General features: G+C 38.0%; 1 long non-coding RNA gene across 1 annotated transcript in view; it reads right to left on the bottom strand.

Annotated features, from left to right (window-relative positions):
• Window positions 1-9,888: 9,888 nt before the first annotated feature.
• LOC131232449 (uncharacterized) overlaps window positions 9,889-24,797 on the bottom strand; it is a 91,626-nt gene continuing 76,717 nt past the window's right edge. The window contains exon 3 of the long non-coding RNA XR_009164839.1: window positions 9,889-9,910. This is a non-coding gene — a long non-coding RNA (uncharacterized LOC131232449). The remainder of the gene's footprint in view (window positions 9,911-24,797) is intronic.

Here is a 24,797-nt window from a genome sequence, read left to right as displayed (position 1 = left end):
AAAAATTTTGTGGACCTTAAATCAAAAATCAAAATCTGACGCTATGGACACCCACCTCAAGATCTATTTTTCCTTCTTCCACCAACGCGTTCTATAGCTCCACAGAATACATTTCAACGGTTAAGATTGATTTTAGAGGGTGGGATTGAGTGGTAGGAAGGTGGGCCACAGCTAGCTTCTCTCCCATGGAGAGCTTGGAGATCCACTCACATGGGAGTTGCTTGGGAGAATGGAGAGAGAGAATGAGAGAGAGAGGAGTGGTGATGGATGGGGTGATGGGATGAGGGAGCATGGTGTATGTTGACTTTTGGGTAAAAAAGGAGTAGGTGTCATGCCTTGTTGGTGAAAAAGGGATGGCTAAGTAAGGTTATGTACTTAGACTTTGATTGATTGATGGATTGATGTGACGTTTAGGGTAGAGATTCTCTTGGAAATTGCAATGCTCGGTGTTTTTCTCGAACTGAATGCGAGCCCATATCTCCTGGCCTGGGTATCGCTTCGGCGCGTAATACGCGGCGTTGGAACCGCGGCGACGGCGCGGTCGCTAGGATACGAGTCTTGGGTCGAGTCGACTTTGATATATGAGACATGACTCAGGATCGCGCGCAAATGCCAACAGCAGATCGCAGGTCGTTGGAATTCGACTGGGAGGACTGCGGAGGCCTAAGGAATAGTACGGGATAGGATACGGGTCTTACAACAGGCATACAATTTATGATTGCTCGAGTATCAAGCACAATAAGCTCCCAGAGTATAAAATAACTCTCTTCACTTTGAGATTATAGGAGGCGTGGATAGGCCTATTTTTTATGGCGTCCAAACTTTAAGATTCTTCTGGACTGGTTAGATAGCCTAATATGCAGACCTTTTAAAATAAGCCTGTTCACCTCCCACACGCCACTGACGTACAGCCGTCCAGACAACTCAAATGGTGAGTACCACCATGGATAGATTGTAAATCCAAAATCAGACTTATCAAGCAATCGTAACTGTGATATTAGTTTCTATCAAATGGATGGTTAAAAGTAGAATGGTGAGTGGCCTAAATTTGAAATGGAAAATCCCAAGTTTGATACCGTCATCTAGGTGTAATTCTTCGGCTATCCTCCATCTACGATTGTATCAGCGATCTGACGGCTTGAATTGCCCACGGGGATGCCACGCGTGCGGTTGAAGCATCACCACCATTTACATTCTTGAATAAACTAACATAGAGATGTTTCACTTGGTGTGGCCCACCTGAATAAGGTATGGGCCTTGGGCCTGCATTTTAGTACGGTACTTTATGGTTGGAGTGGATTTAATATGATCATTATCATGGGCCCTAAAATAATCAAGGGTGAATGCCTATCTCCCTACCCTTTCTTTTTGAAGGTAGGATTCCACACAGGATGTCAGTAAAATTTTAAGTTGTAAATACTTTACACCTTAAAAGATTTTAAGTGTAAATGGTTTATATATATTATTGTGTTTTGGCTTTTAAGTCGTAAGATATTTATAAGTAAATAGGTTATGCGTTTAGCTAACTTTTAAAGTATTTACAATGTATAAAGTAAGCATTCACATCATGTAAAGCTTAAGGCAGTAAATCCTGTCAAAATTGGCAAATCACCTAAAAAGACCTTAATTTTTTGGGGTCATAGCAGAGGATCAAAGCATGTATGCTTTGGATGGACTGAATGTCCTCCACCTATCATGGTGGGCCCTAAATGCAATTTGAAAGTTTTTAATGGTGGACATCTCATCGTTCCGTCTCATGTGGTCCATTTAATAATCAATTAAGTAGATTTTTTTTTCGTAGGAGATCATTAAGAAAAGCACATAATGGACAAAATTGGATGTAAGATACACATTGCAATGGGCATCACACATCCCTGGTGTGTATCATCCATTGTGTTTTATTATGTATAATGTCTGTTTAGTTAGAAAGGTTTTAACTTTAATATGAAACATGAGTTATTTCCATGTTTTAGATTACAACTAACAATTGTAACGTTTTAACATTTATAGGCAGACGTAGCTATTGGTAAATATTCTGAAAATAAAGAATTTGGATGCTAAAAAATAAATTAAAAAATATTTCAAATCAGGATGAAAGCATGTATTAGATGTTGTCTTTAAACCGTAATTTGCCCCCTCCTCTCATATTAGAGATCGTTGACGGATTACTAGCGAATTGCTTCCATGATACGACAAGCCGTGTTTGGTCCTACATGCGACAATCACGAAGGGACCACCTTAGGAACTCTACTAATGCAGTCACTGTCATCTCTGGCAGGCTGAGTGAGTAATCAAACTTAGAACTCAGTGAATATGGATACTCATTGTGTATTGACTTGTTAAAAGAGTAGAGAGAGATACTGTGATCTAATAGAGGAGATCGATTTGATTCCTGTTGCTCTGGACTTAGAGATGTCTAGTTTATATAAATGGAGTGAGTGGACCGTTGCACCTGAGGCCATCATGATCAGAACGTTGTAAGAATGTTTATGATTGTTGGGTCATTAATGCATACATTTCAGACCGTTGCACCACTTGCACCGGGATTTCACCATCTCGTGATGGTTCACGAGGGAGTGCTTTTAATGCCACACTGCCTCACTGCCTACACTCTCACTCGTGCATGTGCATGCGTGTACTTCTTTTCTAAGTAAATTAGCTATTCTCAAAACCATTTATAAACCTACAAGATTTTCCATCTCTAAGTGATGCATGGAACAATGAAATCTAATTTTTTCTCAAATATTTTAAAAACAAATTGGAGGCAAATCAAATTTTAATTTTTAAAAAAATATTTTTTGCATTTATTTAATTTAACTAATATAAGATAAATTCACAACAACAGCTATCCACACAATCTATATAATCTAATTATCTATAATTGCTAGGGGTGTACACCGAGTCAAAGCTAACCCCAGCTCAGCTTGATCTTCGAGCCTTACTGGCCAGCTTGGCTCGGTTTGGTCAATAGTTTGAGCCAATTCAAGCCAAGTTCGAGCCAAAATTAAGCCTCTGTGGCATTTTTACAAACACATGTTGTGCGCTTGAGACAATAGCAATGGTTTTACAGGTATTTTATCAAACACCTAAGCAACATAAAAATCAAGAAAAAAAGGGTATTTGTTTTATATACATACCTTCCGGGCCACCAACCATGCTTTGCGGAGTCATTTCATCAAACACTTGGTGAGCAACATCAATATCAAAGTAACTGAGTCACTGAACTAGTTTGATCCGAGTTTGATTCGAGTTGAGGTTCGATTCGGGTCGAGTCAAGCTCAGGGAAGCTCGAAGTCAGTTCAAAATTTTTTTGAGCTCAAAAAAATCAGCTCGACTTGGCTCGAACTCAGCTTCGAATTGAGTCGAATCAAGCTTTTTTGAGTCGAGCTGAGCGAACTCAGTTCACGTACACTTTACAACTTGAAAATTTTACATACATTCAAACGACTCTAAAAGTTTGGCTTAATCCTGAGTTACTTGTTGGTACATTAAAATAAGTATTTTATGGAATGATTACCTTAATTTTTATCAGGCCCATCATGAACTGAGTGTGAGACTCCCTCCAATCATTAGATGTGTAATCCCATGTTATGCCCATGGCCAAAAAACCAAGGCTAATGTGGCCCATTAACAGCCCTATAAGCTAACCATGTATGGCCCATGTTTCATAAACTCCACCAATAGAATTTCCACCATTCACTCTGTTGGCATGAATTTTGTAATTTGGACCATGCCTGATGAGGCCTACTGGATGGAACATCCTGATTCATACGTACCAACAGCCACATTTATGGTAGTGAGGGGATCTACCATATTCCACTTCAACTGTATTGAAAGCTCCTGCGTGAAGGTTCTGCCTTACGTTTTAAAGTTAGGTAAGTCATCAATGTGATGAGCTTCAGTGGTACCGGACAGAAGTGGAGTCCACCAGACTCATTCACAACATTTAATCTCACAGATCAGCCCAAAAGAAAACTCAGGTGGGCCAAAACGGATGGTACAAATTATATGTAATCTAGACCATCGAAACCCTTCATCTATCCTGAATGAATGAATGAATAATTGGTCAGGACAAAAACAAGTTGTTCTGCAGCTCAGGTGGGCCCAGTGAGAATGTCGGAGTAACCCCCCACCTTGTTACCTATATTGTTGTCCATCAGATTTTTCGATCAGGCTGATTTTCAAGCCTTGGGGGTAACATAAGGGGGTGTATCCTACGGACGGTTTGGATGTGATACATTCCCCACATGGGATCCACATCTACCTGGTACCACTTCAGCCAAGCTCTCATCAATTGCACCCATTGCATACATCATGAATCACATATTAATTATTAGTTCATTGTATTATTGAATCCTGACCATCCCATCGATGCAGTTGCCATCTACTGGACAGTTTGGATTGTTTGATCGATATGATTTCGTGCTGGGCCCCTTCCTCAGTGGCCCACTCCCAGGATGGTCCAGATAACCATGCATACATGGTTCTGTGATCATTGATTGGGTGCAAAGCTGCAGTGGATCTAGATCTCCAAGTCCTCGACAACAAGATAAAAATATAAAATATCAAAGGTGGCCCATCAGCGGTGGCCCTCGTAGCCTCCCCTTGTCCCCCGTTCCAAGCAGACGCGGATAGTACTTGATCCACGTGCAAGAGCGTTGAAGTAGAATCGGAAGCTGATTGGCTGGTGTTACGTGTACTTGCCAAGACGAGCGCTGACGCTCCACAAGCTCCCCGTTGTAAGAACGGTTCAAAGGAAATGAAAGTTACATAGCTCTAAAATGATGTATCTATTATATCCACACTGTTCATCCATTTTCTGAGATCATTTTAAAATATAACCCCAAAAATGAATCATATTCAAAACTCAACTGGACCACACCACAAATAACAACGGTGATAATGACTTTTACTGTTAAAATATTCGTACGGTCCACTATAATGTTTATTTTCCATCCAATATTTTCATAAGGTTACAAAGGCCTGAATGAAGAGTAAAAACAAATATCATATTGATCCAAAACTTCTGTAATCCCCAAAAGGATTTCAATGATAAATGTTCAATCCTTCACTGCTTTTTGCAGTGGTTCACATGATCCTTAGATCTGTATTATTTTTTAGTTCAAGCCTTATGATGAGCTGGCCAAATGGATGGACGGCTTAGATATAACACAGCTTATGATGTGACCCACAGAACTTGCTGTTGTCAACTAATATAATTTGAATCCTCTTGCTTGCTACCATCAGAAAAAAAATTATCTGCTGTTGCAATATAATTAGACTACATTGTTAGTTCTTAATGCTGATTATTTCCAAGCAGAGGACCCAGATTCCGAGGCAAAGTAAAGATTCTAATTGTGCAAGAGTCCGAGGCAAAATAAAGATTCTATGGTGCAAAATGTCTAGGGCGAGTGAATTAGGGATCGGCACACACGTATTGCGTCATAAAGTAATGGAAACACGTGAAGCTCTGAAAGACAACGGGCTCTGTGAAAAAACAACCTTCATGCAAAAATCTCACGACCTGCAGTCCAAGCAAGGTCCAAGTCAAGGTACATTTTTTAAAAGGCAAAATCTCACGACCTGCAGTCCAACCAAGGTCCATGTCAAGGTACATTTTTTAAAAGGCCAAATCTCAACAGTAGAAAAAGAGGGTCGATGCCAAGGAACACCCTCTTATGCAAAAATCTCAATTGAAATGCAATTCAGTTTTGCAAAGGAATTGCTTTTCAAAAGAACCGTGCTAGCCTGTCACTGCAACAGTGTTTGCCCATTTCAGACGGACCCGCGCGGAAACACGCCCCGTCCATCACGTGCGCCGATTCATGTTCAAAAACTCACGCCTCATCAACCTAGAAGAATTGAGATGGGATGTAGGGCCCAAAATCAGCCACGTACAAACTGCCATTGGTCACTTGCTCCAATCATCCATTCTCTACAACATTTCAATAGACTTACTTTCTATTTTGAATGGGGAGGTAACTTCTTAGCGGGTGTTTTTTGTTCATCCCTTGTTAAGATGATAAATAGCAAATAAACATTACATTGGCCCTAGGCATTTTTCAATGGTCACATTGAATGATCATTGTTTCCTATGGTGTGGTCGACTTAAGATTTGCATTTGTTTTATTTTTAGTAGCATGCATTAAAATGAGCTCAAAAAACTGACGGATGGTATAGATGTACAACATATAAATTAAGGTGGACCCACAATTAGGAAAACACCCGCTGCAGTGGCACTCGATAACACCGATCTAGCTCCCAAAAATAAAAACTTTAGAAAGGGCAACGGATTTCGTCCGGCCTTTCATGAACGGACTCGGTCTAAGCAAGGCTTTGTGGTGCCCACCATGATATATGTGTTTTATTCCTTTCATTTATTCATTTTTCAATCATATTAAGGTATAAGCCCAAAAAATGAAGTAGATCTAAGGTTTATGAGAACTACAAAGTTAGGCTTAAATGCCCCCTCATCTAGGTCTGTATGACCTTATGAACATGTTGGATGGCAAATAAACATCATGGCAGGCTTCAAGAAGGTTTCAACGATGGACGCGATGGATGCCATTATTACTGTTGCTTCCTGTGGTATGGTCCATGGCGCCTTGGATTTGCCTCATTTGTTGGACTCATAAAAGATGCAAGTGCAACAATGTAGGGCCAATGTTAGCATGACAAAAAATATTTCTTCTGGTGGTTTATGGCACAAGTGATTGGATCACATGGGCTAGAATGGCCTATAAATCCTTGTCAAGAAGCATCTCCTCTAACATTTGGATCACAAGAAACATATGTTTTGAATTAGTTTATTCTAACGTTTTTGGTCCTATAAAAATGATAACTCTAGGTGATATATCTTATTTTCTTATATTCATAAACGATACTTCTATAAGGTGTAGTCATACGGCTTAAAGACAAAAGATCAAATCTTGGATGTGTTTAAACATTTTCATGCCATGGTGGGAAGGGAAATAAGTAAACTGTTGAAGTGTATTCATATAAATTATGGTAGTGAATATATTGGGCCATTTGAACAATATTACATCGATTATGGTAGCGAATATATTGGACCATTTGAATAATATTACAAAGGCCATGAAATTCGACATGCGCAATTCATTCCTAAGACTCCATAGCATAATGATGTAACAGAAAGAATGGATCACACTATTGTGGAGAGAGTTAGGTGTACATGCTAAATTGTCAATATCATTTTGGAGAAAGGCTATGTGAACCACATGTTACTTAAACTTTCTTCTTACGCTCTTCTTAATGAAGATATTGTAAAAATGGTATTGATAGGAAAAAAATATTTCTTACAAACATCGGAAAATGTTTGGTTGTAGAGTATTTATGTATGTTCCCAAAGATGAGTAGTCTAAACTTAATGACAAGGCAAAACAATATATTTTCTTGTACTATGCAGATAAAATTTTTGGCTAGAGGTTATGCAATCCAATTGATAAGAAAATGATCAAGTTAGGATGTAGTCTTTTTTAAAGACCAAATAATTGAAGATTTTGAGAAAGTTGAAAAGCCTCAGACTGGTGTTGATGATTTTATTGATGTAAATCCAGTTCTTCCTCCCATGGTATACGATGATGGAGAGATGCACATGGTTAATAAGAAATAGTTGGTGATATTGAACACGAAGAATATGGAGTAACAATCCCCTCAAGAACTATTAGCTGAACCTCAGTCCACTAGAGTAAGCCAATGGTCCAAAAGGCACTCACCTTATAAGTATGTCATACTTACAAATAGAGGTGAACCAGAAAATTATAAGAAATTCAAACTGATAAGCATAAAGGAAGGTGATTAGGAACTATGCAAGAGGAGATGAATTCTTTTTATAAGAACTACACCTATAACTTGTCAAACTGCCAAAGAATAAGAAAGCACTCAATAATAATGTCACATATCTGAAGGGACATACAAGTATAAGCTTGATTCAAAACTAAAATTTTTAATATTCAATCACTACTATAATGTAGTCTACTTGATATTTCAATCTATTACGGCTTATGCCCTAAAATTATCAGGCAAAACTTGTGAACAATGTGTATATAAGACAAGTGTGAATTCCCTGTGAAAGCCTTTCACAGGAACTTTCTGCGATGAAGAGCTAGGTGGGGCACACTGTAATGTTTATAGGAAATCCACCATGTTCATAAGTTTTACAAGATCATTTTAGGAGATGGGCTAAAAAATTATATAAATCCAAAACTCAACAGAGCCGTGTGTCAAGAAAACGTGTGTAGGTAAATTCCTACCGTCGAAACCTTCCTAGAGTCCATTGTGATGTTCATCTACCATTCATACTGTTCATAAAGTCATTCTTACTAGAATGAACTGAAAACATAAAAATTAGCCTGATTTAAAACTTATGTGGCGCCATGCATGTTTCATGCAGTGAATGTTCAATCCTTAGTCATATGGCCCACCTGAATGGGGATATTTGGCACCATAAAGGGGTTTCAAATGTTCAAAGTCGATGGTTAAAGATTGGATTACATCTATTTTTTTCTCCAAAAGTTGCATGTGTAACATGTGTATCACTAGACTATTAATCTATTAGGCACATGGCCCACTGATGATATCCACACATTTCGATTATCAATTACATCACTATAATTACTTTAATACATTGATCTCCATTGTCTAAACATGGTCCATGTAAATCAAGAGTCTAAAAATCATTGGTTAATCACTTGGGTGTGATTTTGTGCTTGTAACCCATATGTGACTTGGAATTTCATCATTTTTGGGTAAAATATATATTTCATTGGGCTTATTACAGCCATTGCGTGAAACGTTATATACTTACACTAATTAGAAATATTAAAGATAATTTAGTAATTAAATTTAAATCCTCTCTAAATATACTATGCATATAGCTACTTTTGCATCAAGGGTACTGTGAATTAGGGATGCAAACACAACAGGAAAATTTCAAATTCAGAGAAGGGGGTGGATTTCTAACCAACGACATGGAGGGCCCCATCTAGCTTCCTCTCTCTCTCTCTCTCTCTCTCTCTCTCTCTCTCTATATATATATATATATATATATATACCCGCATCCATTTTGCAAGCGGCGTCCATTGGTGCCCAGTATGCCGAAACCGTTTGCAAGACTCAAGACTCTAATTTGCAAAACTAGGATGGAATTCTAAAATACTCTGCATGATTAAGCAATCTCCGCAGAGCGTCCTAAAAATACGTTGCATGATTAACAATCGCCGCATAACTGGACACTGTGATCATATATACAAAACTTACTAGACAAAGGTATTAAAAAAAAAAATACACAACCAGCCTTGCGAAACCGGACGCGGATTGCGTCCTACCCCCATCCGTCCGGGCAGGGATCTGTGGGGCCCACCGTGATGTAAGTGTTTTATCCACACTGTTCATCGTTTTTCTTAGATCATTTTAATGTATGATCCAAAAAATTATGCAGGTCCAGGTCTTAAGTGGACCAGAAAGTTGGGATTTAACGTTCACCATTAAAAACTTCTTGGGAGCTGGAGAAGTTTTGGATCACGCTCATATTTGTGTTTTCACTTCATCCACGTCTTCATGACCTTATTAATAGGTTGGATAGTAAAAAAACATCACTGTGGCCCTTAGAAAGGTTTCAACGGTGAGTGTCATATCACTTCAGCTTCCTCTAATGTGATCCACCGGAGGTGTGGATGTGCTTCAATTTTTATCACATACTGTAAAATAATCTTATAAAAACGATGAACGGCGTGGATAAAACACTTACATCACTGTGGGCCCCACAGATCCCTGCCCGGACGGTAGAACGCAATCCGCGTCCTACTAAACCATCTATAAAAGAACAAATTGGTTGTAATCTTCTTGCACGGCACCTTCGCAGCTTCGCCTCCTGCATACATTTCAGCCGCTCATCGTGTCGGGCTCGTACTGTTGGACACGGTAAAACAGTTCCCCCCGCGACCAAAGTACCCCCACTCAAACCCTATTCAGGCACCTTCTCCGTCATGTCCATATTAGGATGCGGGCGCGGATTAGGTACTACATCCGCCAGTTCAGAGCTCGGGACAAGCGGAGGCTCCAAGGGCTACTGAGGGACAATCGTGATGTATGAATTTTATCCAAACCGTCCATCTATTTTTCAATATCATTTTAGATTATTAGATGAAACCTAAAGGCAAATCCAAAGTTCAAGTGGACCACACCACATGAGTTTTTCAACGGTAGCAATTTAATCCCCACCGTGTAGTTCATTTGAACCTTGGATCTTCTCTATTTTTGAGGTTATGATTTAAAATGATAAGAAGAAATGGATGGACGGTGTGATAAACACTCACCTATGACTGTGAGGTCCTTACCTTAGCGCCACTTTGATATATGTATTCCGTATTCATGCTGTCTATTTTTTATTATTTTATTATTATTATTATTAAGATAATGTTCCGTAGTGTATTCATGCCGTCTATACGTTTTATTCCAATAATAATAATAATAATAATAATAATCGGTTCAATCATTAGGTGGACCATACCATAGAAAACAGTGGTGATTAACCATTGATGAGCCACAGGAATTCTGTATCAAAGCTGATATTTATTTTTTCTCTTTATCAACAGATTGGATAGCAAATAAATACTAGGGAACTACCTAATAAGTTTTTAATGATAAGGGGTTTTCAATGACAACTGTTTCATGTGGTATGATCCACCGGATAATTTCGATCTGCTTCATTTTTGGAATACTGCCCTGAAATGACAAAGAAAAACGGATGGACGGTGTGGATACAGAATATACATAAATCAAGGTGGTCCCAAGATAAGGGTAACAGTAACACTGTTTCTAATGCCAAGTTCGTATTTGTCACGTAACACGGTGTAAGAGGAGACGTCATCACATCCCTTGTCTGCAAAATTCAGACTCCGTGTGTTCCGCAAATCCATCTTAATCAAATAATAGTGCATAAATAAATTAATCTGGTATGAATTTTTATTCAAAACTTATGCTCTTTCACGTGGTTGCATATGTGCATGCCACTATTTATATTTGATTGAAATCTGCATTTTTTTATAAAAAAAAAATTTATTTTTTTAATTTTTAATTTTTATATTTAAAACGTAAAAGATAAAATTACATAAATTCCATTATTCAACTTTGTTGCTACACTCGAACCATCATTGTCACAATTGTTAACTCTTGAAACTGCACCGGTAGAAAACATGTTAGCTTTTATGCAGCATTTTGTATATTCATTAATTGTAGAAATCAAGCCTAACAATGCCTATAATTCATGCCTGATCATGAGGATTTGTGGGTTCCTCAAAGATAAAATCCATCAAACTTGAGTTTGGACATAGCCCATTCATTAGCTAGCCCTAAAAATGAATATTAAAATAATATTCACAATAATAAGTTGAATGATTTCAAATTCATTAAAAAAAATAATAATAAAATAAAAATTAAAATAAGGTAAATCATCCCTCTTTGAATGATCTAGTTGTCAATTAATTAATTAATTAATTATATATAGATATATATATATATATATATATATATATATAGATATATATATATATATATATATATATAGATACGTGCAATGGGGATCAAGAACTATGCTGGTTAAACCCCGTGCCTGTCAAGAATGCATCCAAGCATTGGCACACATGCATTCCAACATGAAAGGCAATCATACAAAATTCAATCATACAACATATTGCCATTTGAGAATTGAGATTCAAAGAAGTTACATTTTAGAATTTAGCAATACATAATTGATTTGACCATGAAGATTACTATTGAGATATCCACAGCAGATTATAGCTTGTTGGAATTGTGGACTCCAATGAGGTGAACATGAACGGTTCAAATCATCAAACCATCTTAGCATGTGGGCTCTAATAGGGTGACATATCCTGCGTACCAACATAGGCAAAACACGCTCTTATCTAAATATCACTTCCTGTTTTTATTACTAGAATAATAGAGATTGAAGAAATTGCAACTGAAAAAACTACTTTTTTAAATTTGCATTTTATTAGAAATACACATGCTTGAAATGTTCTAAAAATACCTGTCCATATATTCAGTACTTTAAAGTGCCATTTAAGCTTGCAGTTGTACAACTAGAATCCATGGGCACATGGTTTTTGGTATATTGGTACCCTCACCTGCTGATGTGTGGGTCCCACCAACTACTAAAATTGTCTAGTTGTGGTGTTTTCTTCACAGTGGCATGTTAACTGTAGGTTCCAAAGCCAACCTGCATTTCACATATGAATTGTCCAATATCTCTATAAATGCACCTACACCCAAAGCCAACATGTATAGCAACTCTTTGTCACCAAGCAAATTTGTTTCAATGTATTGCTGGTAAGCCAGATAAGATAATCCTTGAGATGGGCTTGACTGTAGGTTTGGATTAGGGACAGTTCGTGGGGTGTTCTCAATCCACACCCCTTGTGCTGTTTTGATTGGAGGTGGAGAGGTTATTGCCAGAAGAAAATTTTTAAGGATATTCAGGTGCAACCAAGTGCACTTGCATTTGGTTGAACAGCTACCATGAATAAAATTCTTATTGGTAACCGTCTCAGCGGTGGCTTCTGTTTTGAGTACAGGTGAGTATCAAGTTGTGTTGTAGAAGAGACCATATATCATTTATTCCTCAGCTCACAATTGATTTAGCATTCTTTCATTGACCTGCTTTAGGTGACATGGATGAAACTGGATGGTATCTAATATATGTTGACAACCTGATCTAGCTGGCCTTATCAGTTAAGACTTGAATGACAAAATTTGTAGACACCATCTGCAGCAGTCTGATGGGAATACTGAAAGTAAGGAACAACAATACTTCTAGAAACAGAGTGAAAATATTAGCATTGGCATGGTGAGCCAGCAGATGTGGGACCTCTAATTGTAAGAGGATGTACTTTATGATTAAGGATATCACTTTGGAAGTAGATGTAATGTTAATAAAGTTATTGAGAGATCATTCTTAGTAATTGTCTTTCAAAAGAAAATGATCCATTATAAGAGGGCAAGTTCCCTGTTTGTAAGGAACAAGTAAGATCCCTATTCTGCCCTGTTTTTACATGTGCCGCACGCACGCATGCACACACACAAAAATTCCAAACTTGAAAAATCCTAGTCACTAAATTTTCAATCTTTCCTTTTATAGTTAGCGTACCATGAATATAGCTAAAATTAAATTAAATTGTACAAGGACAGCTGAAACTCCTTTTATAATGGTAAATGCTACAAGTGCAGTTCCTCAAAATTGTGGTAAGCCTCATTAAGGTCATTTTTCTCCAAAAAATTTAGATAATGTATGAAACACGTGATGAACTCTTCTTTAGAACATTTATAGGAGTGCAAGCATCAAGTCAGAGAGAATAACCTACAATTGATGGGCATTCAAGCTTATGGCTGTTGATGCTACTTTGGGTTATTGGGTCCAATTTGAATATCAACCTACACGTGATAAATAATCTACTCTTGCAAACAATCAAAATCCAAACAAACCACAGTTTCAATTCTAGTACAAGAAAATCTTGAGAATCGATACCGATGCAAACTTTGGGTTATTGGGTCCAATTTGAAGGTGTGTTCAAATATACAGTAACCATGCATTCGAATCGTGTGGACCCTGCCTAATATTTATGTGCAGCTTATGGGCTACTTCCTCATCGCCGATGCTACGAAAAATCATTAATTACCATATGCCCCTCGTTTTGCAATTCAATTCGCTTGTCAACCAAATGCATCCAAGTAAAAGCAACAATGATACATGCATGACTGAAATAAGACAAAACACATCAGAAGTTGACGCAGGGGAGGACGTGAGGTCGAGCACCATCTTCCTTAGGGGGATAACTATTCTGAATTTACGGAACTTCTCTGAACTCCTCACAGAGACTTCTTGAATTCATGAGAAAGAAAGCAAGCAAAATAGAAAATAAATTATATAAAATTTGAAATTGATTGATGAATGAATTAAACGAGTTCACAACCCTTTAAATAGGGATACTAAGCAATGAGAGAGAAATCGGAATCAAACTATAACTAAAACTCCTAGAATTTGCAACTTACTATAAATAGTAAAGTTACTATTTATAGACGGTCGTGATGTGTACTAGTGCGTAAGGCTTTCAACCAAAAATAGTTAGTGTCTTATTTGGCTTCACGAAGCTGTTCTCCTAATTATTCTAAGTACTTCTTGTGTTGGGCACAACTCCTAAGCCCAACAGATGAAGAGTTATAATCAAAGTAAAACTTATTATTTATAGTAAAAACAGAATTGAAATAGGAAAATGACCATCGATCTGGTGGTATTTCGTAAATCTGGCTTGCGCAACTTGGCATAGCAGGTTAGGTGGCTAAAGTAGTTCACTCTACCCCAAAATCATATATTTTACGACCAATAACTCATTCCGGATTACGAGATATGCCTAATTTAAGGTCTGATGCTCTGAATCACTTATGTTGTCGACCGGGCCTTTTCTGATCCATCTTGGCCATGAAACTGTCCGCGACCCACTTTACATCATTCCCCTCCACTTTAAAAGAACTTGTCCTCGAGTTCTCATCCTGCTCTAGTTCATGATACTCGGTCAGGTCCGCAACGTTAAAAGTCCATGAGATCGTTAGGTCATCTAGAAGACCAACAACGTAAGCGTTATCATTGATCTTTTGGATGATTGGTACCAGTCCAATCTTCTTATTCTTCAACTTGTTGTACGCCCCAGTTAGAAATCTTTCTTTGCATAGATGGACTATAACGTGGTTGTCCACCTCGAATATTTTTTGTCGCTAATGCTTGTCCACTTGCTCTTTGTACTTTTCGTTTGAGGCACGTAGTTTGGTTTGTACCTCCGCATGAATACCCATGATCCTGTCTGACATATGTTCTATTGTAATGCTCATGCTTGGGAGCTTGGGTAGAGGGACCAAGTCAAGTGTGTGGCGTAACACTCGTCCGTAAAAATCTAGAACGAGGATTTCCCTGTCGAGCAGTTCACCGTGTTGTTGAATGCAAACTCTGCTTGAGATAAGGCCAAATCCTACTGCTTCGATTTTTCTCCTGAAATACATCAAAGGAGGTTTCGTAACATGCAATTCACAATCTCAATCTGCCCATCAGTCTGTGGGTGGTAGGCACTATTGAACTAAAGTCACGTATCAAATCGAGTCCACAAAGTCCGCCAAAAGTAGCTAATAAACTTCGTGTCAGGATCGGAAGTAATTGTAACACCCCGATCTTTTCAATACTCGAGTATTAAAAGTTCTCGAGTGTTACCATGAAGTTTAACTTAGCATGTACATATGCACGATACCAATTTAGTTATCCTAACCTTACATCCATTCTCTAACGTGAATCTAACCGTTAGGAGTAATCTTCATTCTTAGATCAAGCCATTCGACCATTGATTTTAAGACAAGACTATCACATATCTAAGTATCCTCACCTGTTTATCATAACCAACCGTTCAATTAAATATTCACTGATAGACAGAGATATCTGATTGTCCAATTTGATTTTGAACCACCCGATCATAGTAAACTAGCTACTTGACCCCTACATCTGCCTATAAACTTATTAGATTGAGGTTCTGATCCATTTATCTTGTTCACCCCACATGAATATGCTTATCTCATCATTAAAATTACAATATGAGAAACTTACACTTGTGAATAAGACACTTGAACCTAACGATACACATGTTTCACCTGTTAATCACTCCAAAAACCCACTTTATGTCTATCTGCTTACGAAACTGACTGTACATCCACCTACATACATGATCAGAATACTAACCATCAAGTTCTCTTATTTTTAGCCAGTCATCTGACCATCCGTCATGTTTGGATCTGCCAAATGGGTCATCCAAATATTATGAAAATTCAATCATTATAAAGATCTTAGGATATAGGTCCAAACTACATGGTAATTTGTCAATTAGATGTACACAAATGTTATTTTGAATTACGGAGTGTGTTAGTCATAAAAAGAGTATCTTTGTTATCCTTGAGAGATCAAGGCCCAAACTTAATTAGTTGAAAGATCTTAAAAAATAACGATTGGTGGTGAGATTTCGTCTCATTTAGACAGTGCAATCAAGAGGTACGGATGACATAAGTCGTGACAATGGAGAAAGGCAAGATTGTAATTATAAGCTTAGAAATTATATACACAACAGCTTCCGTTTTTCACTTTCACGTAGATTTTTTTTTAGTGTGAGTGAAACTCACATGTTTTTGCAACGTGTGGCCCACCCACAGCTCAGATCTACTTCATATTTGGGCCCATGGCCCAACACGACCGGCTTAAGCTAATGAACGAATTGGATTTCATAACGAATGTCACAATGGACCCCACTTCCTACCATTGTAATTTGTAATTCAGATTGGGGCGTAGCCCGTTACCATGGCCCACTTGAGTTGTGGATTTACACCATACATGGTCCAATAGCCTAGCAGGACCTATAGAATAGGATAGATGGCACGATTCTCATTAACCATCATTATGGGCCCCACACTTGTCATGGGTGTTGAGGGTCAAATATTGCATATTGGACCCCATTTATTACTTGGTTTTATGCACATGAGAATGCCTAATGTTCTATTTTAATCATGTTTGTGTTGCAAGGTGAATTCAAGAGCTTGGATTGAAAAGGATGCTAAAAGCATGGATTTAACGCTCAATAATCACCAAAGCCAGTAGGGATCAGCTAAGAGCCATTGATTTGGGATGGAAGCATATCCAAGGATCGGTTTTCAACCGTTCAAATGCAGGACAAACGGCAGAAAAAAAGATCTCGTGGGCAGCATCAACGGACAGCCAAAACCGTCCATCTCCGACCGAAAATCCTACGCGAATCCAATGGACGGAGTGGATTTCCTTACCAACACCGATCATCATAGCGTAAGAATCTTTGCAAGATGTGCGTCTGAGAAAGTCGGACGATCTGACACTGTAAATGATCAGATCCAGGACCAAGAGGCTGACCCAAACCGTTCAAAATTCCAAGGAGGGGATTTTGACCCTTCCTATGTGGTCGAATTGCATAGATCAGGCAATCTCTTCTCTCAATCTCAGATCAAACACAACTGTCTATGCTTTTGTTTTTGCACAAGAACAGGGTGGCATAACACGATTTCCGCAAGAGGGCTAGCTGGAATAATCTAAAAAGAATATCACCATCTTATAAATAAGGGCTGCCCAACGCTGGAGGGAGGACGTGAGCAAGGGGGGGGGGGAGAGAGAGAGAGAGATAGAGAGAGAGAGAGAGAGACAACCGACCATCCCTAACTAGATGCACGAGGACAGTGTGGAGAAGCCATCGCCTGAGTTTTTTCTTCCCTTTTCTTATAGTTCTGTTTATGTTCTTTTGTAAGAGATTCTAGTTCAATCATGTCTATGATTGTCTAAACCTCTTAGTTAGAGCTAAGAGGTGAAGCTTGTAGCATGATGGCTGGTTTTCTATTGCTTTGATTCATGTTGATTGAACTCTCTATGATTTTAGTTTAATTATAAGAAATACTTTTAGTTTTTAATGATTTGTTGTGACTTTAATTACAATGAATTTGCGATAGCTTTGAGTACGTTCTTTTTATTGAGATTATGAATTTAAGAAATCCTATTGTTCACCATCATCCCCTGGGCATGGTTGGATGATGGAATCCTCCCTAACTATCACAGTTCTCTGAGATTGGTTGTGGATTGGTAAATTCTATTATTTGCTTTGTCTCATGGGGATAGTTTTGTGATGGAATCACTTCTAGTTCTAATACCTTTCATCCATTGAGAACTAGATCAAGGGAAGTTCAAATTTAATTTTTAATGAGATATCCTCCAATTGGATGACGATGGGACTCTGATTCCAGTTGTATTTGTGAATCAAGCATAGATCTCCCTGATCTCTACACGTGGATCCTTGGAAACCCTAGTTTACCACTTTTGAATTTCACAAGTTTTTCAATTATTCTCTCACATGTTTTAGATTAGGTTTTCATCTTCTTCTAGTTCTAGTTCTAGTTACTTTCAGAATACACACAAGATTAGTCCCTGTGGATTCGACCTCGGTCTTACCGAGATTATTACTGCATCGCGACCCTACACTTAGGGTTGTGAATAAGTTTTTAGTACCATTGCCGGGGGCTAACAGTTGCATTTTTCTAAGATTGACTAGTTTTGGAATTAGTTTAAGTTAGGGGATTTTTTTTTTTACTTCCTATTTTTAGGTTAGGATTTTTTCTAAATTATTTTAGAAATTAACTTAGCTTTCTATTTCTAGGTTTAAAACTTTCTTTTTTTGTTTTAAAAACTAATTTATTTTCTAATTCTAGGATTTCTTTTATTTTTAGAAACTAACTCACTTTCTAATTCTAGGTTTAGAACTTTCCTAATCAATTTTTAGAAACTAGGTTGTTTATTTTTCTTTTTTGAAACTTTTCTTTCTAGTTTTAAAAACTAACCCATCTTTCTAGTTTTATTTTTTATTTTTAGAAACTTTCTAATTTTAGAATTTCTATTTTAGAAACTAACTTGTTTTGTTTTATTTTGCAAGATCTTAATTTAGGAGCTTCTAATTTGGTAATTTCTTTCTAATTCCCCTTCTTTTTCTATTTTTAGATTTCTATTTCCTTTCTCTCTTTTAGGTTTAGGTTAGAATCTGCATTGGAAAGCTGAGTGTTTCATGCCTAAGTGGGTCCGTGACTCGACATCTTTTAAGTGAAGGAGGATTGGTTGAGGGGTTATCTATCTATCGCAGGATTAAACACCACTCGAGATCCTCAAAGTTAATTGAAGTGATGGCTACAAATCAACCAGTAAATCAACAACTTCAACTTACGGCCGAGGAAGTTCAGGATGAGAATGAGGTGTATCAAGCACCTCCGCCTCGTACTTTATGAGATTATTTACAACCGGCGGGGGTGAGTACACTCTCATGCATGATTTCTCCAAAAAATATGGAATATATGGATATCAAGCTAGGGGTGATCCAACTCCTTCCAAAATTTCATGGACTTAAATTTAAAAGTCCGTATTTACACTTAAAAGAGTTTGATGAGATCATAGCCACTTTATATTTTCCTAACGTGTCTGAGGACACGGTCAGATTGAAACTCTTTTCCTTTTCCTTGAAAGAGAAAGCTAAGACATGGCTGCATTTACTACGTAAAGAGGAAAATGTGTGATGTAACTATAATATTCATACATTGATATGAAATAATAAAGCAGAAATGATAGAAACTTACCTCAGAGTCGACCCATGAATTTAGGTCATAAACACTTTTCAACTAGATCGATGAGTGAACCTGACTCTCTGACAACTCTCAACTCGTCCTCTTCAGCATCGATTAGAGCTCGATGGGGTTCACTGAGCCCCTGTCGAGGCTCCGTTACAGTTAGAGCTCGGTTGGGATCCACTGTATCTTGACGTGGTCTCCCTTCCTCACTCAATTGTGAGGTAATGATGTTGAGCTGTAATAAAATGACATATTATCTATGGAGTTCATAATATAATGTCTAATTTAAACCACAATTCAAATGGAATTTCACGTACAATTGTCTTATTAACTTCATCCTTTAGCAGGTTTATCTCCTGCTTCATTTGCGCTCGTAGCGCAGCATTCTCATCTTTAAGATGGGTCATCCCAGCTTCAAAACTAGAGAGTTGGCTGATCCCAGCCTCAACATTGGAGTTGTTGTCCTGTTCTAAAATCATATACTAGAAGACACAACATACATAGTGACTTGTTAACTATTAAACAAATGACAAATCACGTACATATTTTATATGTAAATCCTATCTCGTCCACTTTGGGTCGTGGTCAACCACGACCCATGGTGGATGATAACATGACCAATCAAAAATGATAATAACGATCCAGCATTAACAATAACTATGATCCAAGGTGTAACACAACAATGACCAAATAAGATTTAGGAAAAGTTCAATTTTATATACCTTTATTCCTTGTATTTCCTCCCCAAGCTGCCCATCTGCTCCAGCAGTGAAGCATTCTCTACGATCAGAGGGCCGGTCGAAGGAACATTGTCCTATAATAAAAACGTATATCAGAAATGGTTATTACGGCCAATGGAGCTTGTTTGTCGTCCATAGTGGATTGTGGTTCACATCCTTGGAGATTCGTGGATGTTAACCACGATCTACTATGTATAATAATCACAATCCACATTGAATGAGAATAACGATCACGACGGATCATAATCACAATCCACATTGGACGATAATCACGATCCATATTCCGTAAAAACTACGACCCTTGTCTAGATAGATGAGTATGATGTTATATGGACGCGACTCATTCATGATCCAGTGTGCATGTCAACCACGACCCCTGGTGTATGATAACAACGATTCAGGATAGATTCAACTTCATATACCTTCATTGCCTGGATCTCCTCTCTGAGTTGCTTAACTTGCTCTTGCAGTGAAGCATTGATCTACTCTCTGAATTGCTTCACCTGCTCCTACAATGAAACATTCATCTCCTCTCTATATTGCTTCACCTGCTCCTGCTGTGAAGCATTGATCTCCTCTCTATATTGCTTCATCTACTCATGCAGTGAAGTATTTTCTCCTCAGAGAGGGCTGATCAAAGAGAGAATATCCTGTAATAAAATCATATATTATTATGTATTTCAATATGTCTTTTTATAAGGAACCCAACCACGGGTCTCATGTATGTGAACCACGACACACTGTGGATGACAACTACAATGAACTAAGGGTCGTGGTTATTACGAACATCGGATCGTGTTTATCGACCGTATTGGGTCGTGGTTCAACCACACAAACCATCGTGGATGAAAACTACGATCCACTATGTAAGATAACCATGATTCATATTTCATTGAAACCACAAACCATGTTACACGGAAAAATCACGACCCTTCCTTGATGATAACAACGATGTTGTATGGATGACAACCACGATCCATTTTTCATTTACCTTCACAATGAGCTATTAACAAATAGGATAGATAAAGCAAGGCAATTTCACGTATGTGTTTTGTATTAATATCATTTCTCGACTTCACTTCTTCGAATAAAGAAGCATAATCTTCCTTGAGGTGCTTTATTTCTACTCTAAACTCATCAATCCGCTTCAATTCACCCTTTATTCATTGCACTTCAGTGGCGAGGAACTCAATCCACTTATTACATTTCCTTATTATGAATCTTTTTATTATTATTATTTTTCATTTCCAAGAGGGAGGCTGTAAGATCAGCCTCAACTTTATTTCTTACGTCATCCTCAATTGTCTCTGCCTCGGGTGCTGACCACAGAGCCTTGTCCTTCGTATGAATGTCGTCGTCAGTTACACTCCTGACACACTCCTGACAACTTCAGTCTCTGTTTCTTCAACCGTTGGTTGAAGATCTAAAGCTAGCACCACTTGTAGAAGAAAAAATGATTTATTACTTATAAACATATTGCATGATTCAAATTACACTACTAATTGAATAAATCTTATTGGCATAGCTGTGAAGATGATGGATATGGTTTCATATCTGTCAGTTTTCTTAGGACCCCAATTTAGTATTCGAGGAATCCTTGTAAGCTGTCTTCTAACGACCCACCTACGGTCAGCAGTGAGTTTTGAGAACCGTTCGTAGGCCCAAATCTGTTTAAGAACCATTATCATGCATTACATATTGGTTGACATGTATGGAGAAAAAAATTTAAACTCAAAGTATGAATCAGGACAAGAATAACGTACTTGTAGGGCAAATGCGCATTCGCATATGTTGTATGATTTGGGGTACTGGTCACTCACCCTTTCCCCCCGAATAATGCCAGATGTAGCATTAACCTCATTCTTCAAATAATCATACCCCACACTGCCCCAGGAGTAGTTATTAAAATAATTCAAGTCATCAACCATGTCAATAAACGTATCAACACAGTTATTCTTTTGTGAAGATCCAACTAATAGACTCTCGACGCAAATTATTAGAGCCAGCTTCACCGCATCCATATTTTCTTCTTTATCGACGAGTTACTGATAGACTTCTTTTAATACTTGTCTGCTCACGCCACCTGCACTCAGGTAGGTCTCCCTAATGCCTTTTCCTGCCTCTGCTCTTCCGGCCTCGGCACGACCGCCACCATCTATTCTAAGTGGTCCCAACTTAAGACCCATTATTAGCGCAAAATTGAGCTCAGTAAATTTTATCTTGGTGCCCTGAACATCGAATTTTAGATCACCAACATGCCTTTGCATCAGGCAATGCATGATCTGCGATTGTGCCCTCCACTCAGCCAGTGGAAAGTCAAGTAGAAATCCAAAACAAACTGTCTCTAAATAGTTTCTTTCTATCAGGTTTCTTCTCCATATCTTCAACCAAGTCTTTTAGAAAACTGACGGAACACTTGGGAGAGACATGTGCCCTTTTGAAGTTTAAGCATGTAGCTATAATTGGCTTATTTTGACCTACATTCCAATATGGTCATGGATTGTTAATCAATAATAAGATGGTCTTACAAAATCTAACATGGGTTGTAATTGTACTACACTGTGGGTCGCGGTTGTAATCCACGAAGGGTCATGTTTATCACAAGTTCCAGAGGATTGTGGTTATCATGCTACACGGTTCATTATTGTCATCTATGTTGAATCGTGGTTGTCATATGTGCTGGGTCGTGATTGACAATTGTGCTACACGGTTTGTTGATGTCATCTATGTGCCTATCAATCATGATCCATTAGGCAAACCAACCATGATTGCAACAACGATCATAGTTGGTCATGCCATACAGATCGTTGTTGTCATCTACATTAAATTGTGATTTAGAGCCACGACCTACATAACATGTGAGCAACGATTCTCTTTGACTGTCAACCATGATCCATTATGTAACAAACCACAACCACGACCATGATCGTGGTTATCATACCATACATATCATTGATGTTATCTACATTGAGTCGTAGTTCACAGCCACGACCCACATAACATGTGGGCACGATATACTGACCCTGTCAACCACGATTCAGTCAACATATCAAAACCGATCACAACCACGATCATGATTATCATGCTATACATTTTGTTATAGTTATATGTATTGGGTCGTGGTTCACATTCATGACCCATATAACATGATAACCACCATACATCGTCCCTGTCAACCATTACCTTGTTTTGTCATTTATATTGACTAAGCTGCACTGAACTTGTAGATGTGCTTGCTAAGTGGAGATGGAGGGGCCCAGTGAAGAAGATTCAAAACCAGTATATAAAAAAAAAAAAAACAAGGGTTATGGATTAAAAATGAAGGGGTCCCAGAGAAGAAGCTCCAAGATATAGTCGGTGTTCCGTATGAGGACAAGCGATTGATATTCTGTATTTGGAATCATAAGCGTCTGTAAGCATCTAAGATATAGTCGGTGCTCTGTAAGTCACATCGAACTGCAGATATTCTCTGATCCGCACCGTCCATTTTATTTGTAACATCAAGAAATAGAATTACCCAAAGAATGGTCAAAAATTCGAATCCAATGGACCACAACAGTTCAACCAATAGTTTCCGTAAAAGCCTATAATTTGTCATCTTTACATAGTGTGGGCCACTGATGGCTCAATACGTGTCAGTAAAAAAAAATTTCGAAGGAATCCATCATCCATGAACAATTCTAATGGATTACATTCGATTTATGATGGGCCCATAGACTTGAACCAAATGATCGACAATTAATCTTCTGCATTTGGAATCATAAGCAAACTTCCCGTCTTTAGTACGCCATCTTTAATGTATGTACATGCGACATATTAATTCGATACAAACTAAGATATATGGGGTCCACAGTGATATATAAATGTCATCTAAACTGACCATCATATGTAATGTACGTGTATAAAGGAATAACATAAAAATAAATTTTATTAGGTGGATATACAGCACACGTAGTTCTCAACACCATATAACCATTTATTTCGGTGTGATTAACTACGCCTATCAGTAAGGTTCATATTTTTGGATAAAGATTAGTACATACTCTAACAACTAATAATTGGTGTAAATTGAAATTTTACATAAGATCTGTCCCACAACCGAGAGATAACCAACATCTTATGAGACATACCAGTATAGCACAAAAACGACGCCGACCTCATCTTTCATCATTACCTCTTTTTACGTGTCAAGGGCATACTAGTCTATAAAATTCGAATATAACGATCCATAACTGCGGCGATCCATATACAATGAAAACCACGATATATATCGTCATGTCAACTACAACCCATCGAACATTAACACCACGACCCATATAACATAATAACTACGATACAGAGTTGTGAGCTAAAGACTTAGGCTTCAAACTGGATATGGTGAGGGCTTTTGTTATCATAACTTGATCAAAGTCATCTCTACCTAGCACAATGACAAACACAACCCTTCAGATGACAACCACGATCCTTCACGTTGTCAATACACGACCCAGGCAAAGGATCGTTGTTGACTCTTTTTTTTTTTATCGTGGTTTTCATGTAAAATGGGTTGTGGTTGTTATGATATATGGATCGTGGTTGTCAACATATCATAGGTCATGGTATCGGTTGATATGAGTTATGGTTTTCATGTTTTATGGATTGTGGTTGTCATTTTATGTGGATCGCTATTGTCATGTTACAAAATATCTAGTTCGTTTGTCTGGAAGCCAGAATAGGCCATTTCACGTCAGTCTGGAACTCGAAAGAAGCCATTACAAACCTGATCACCAACTCCAAGTAGGTGCTAATCAGATTATATGGTCGGCTCGA

The sequence above is a fragment of the Magnolia sinica genome, chromosome 18 (genome assembly GCF_029962835.1).
Source record: "Magnolia sinica isolate HGM2019 chromosome 18, MsV1, whole genome shotgun sequence".
Taxonomy (NCBI): Eukaryota; Viridiplantae; Streptophyta; class Magnoliopsida; order Magnoliales; family Magnoliaceae; genus Magnolia; species Magnolia sinica.
This window is presented reverse-complemented; position numbering and strand designations above follow the sequence as displayed.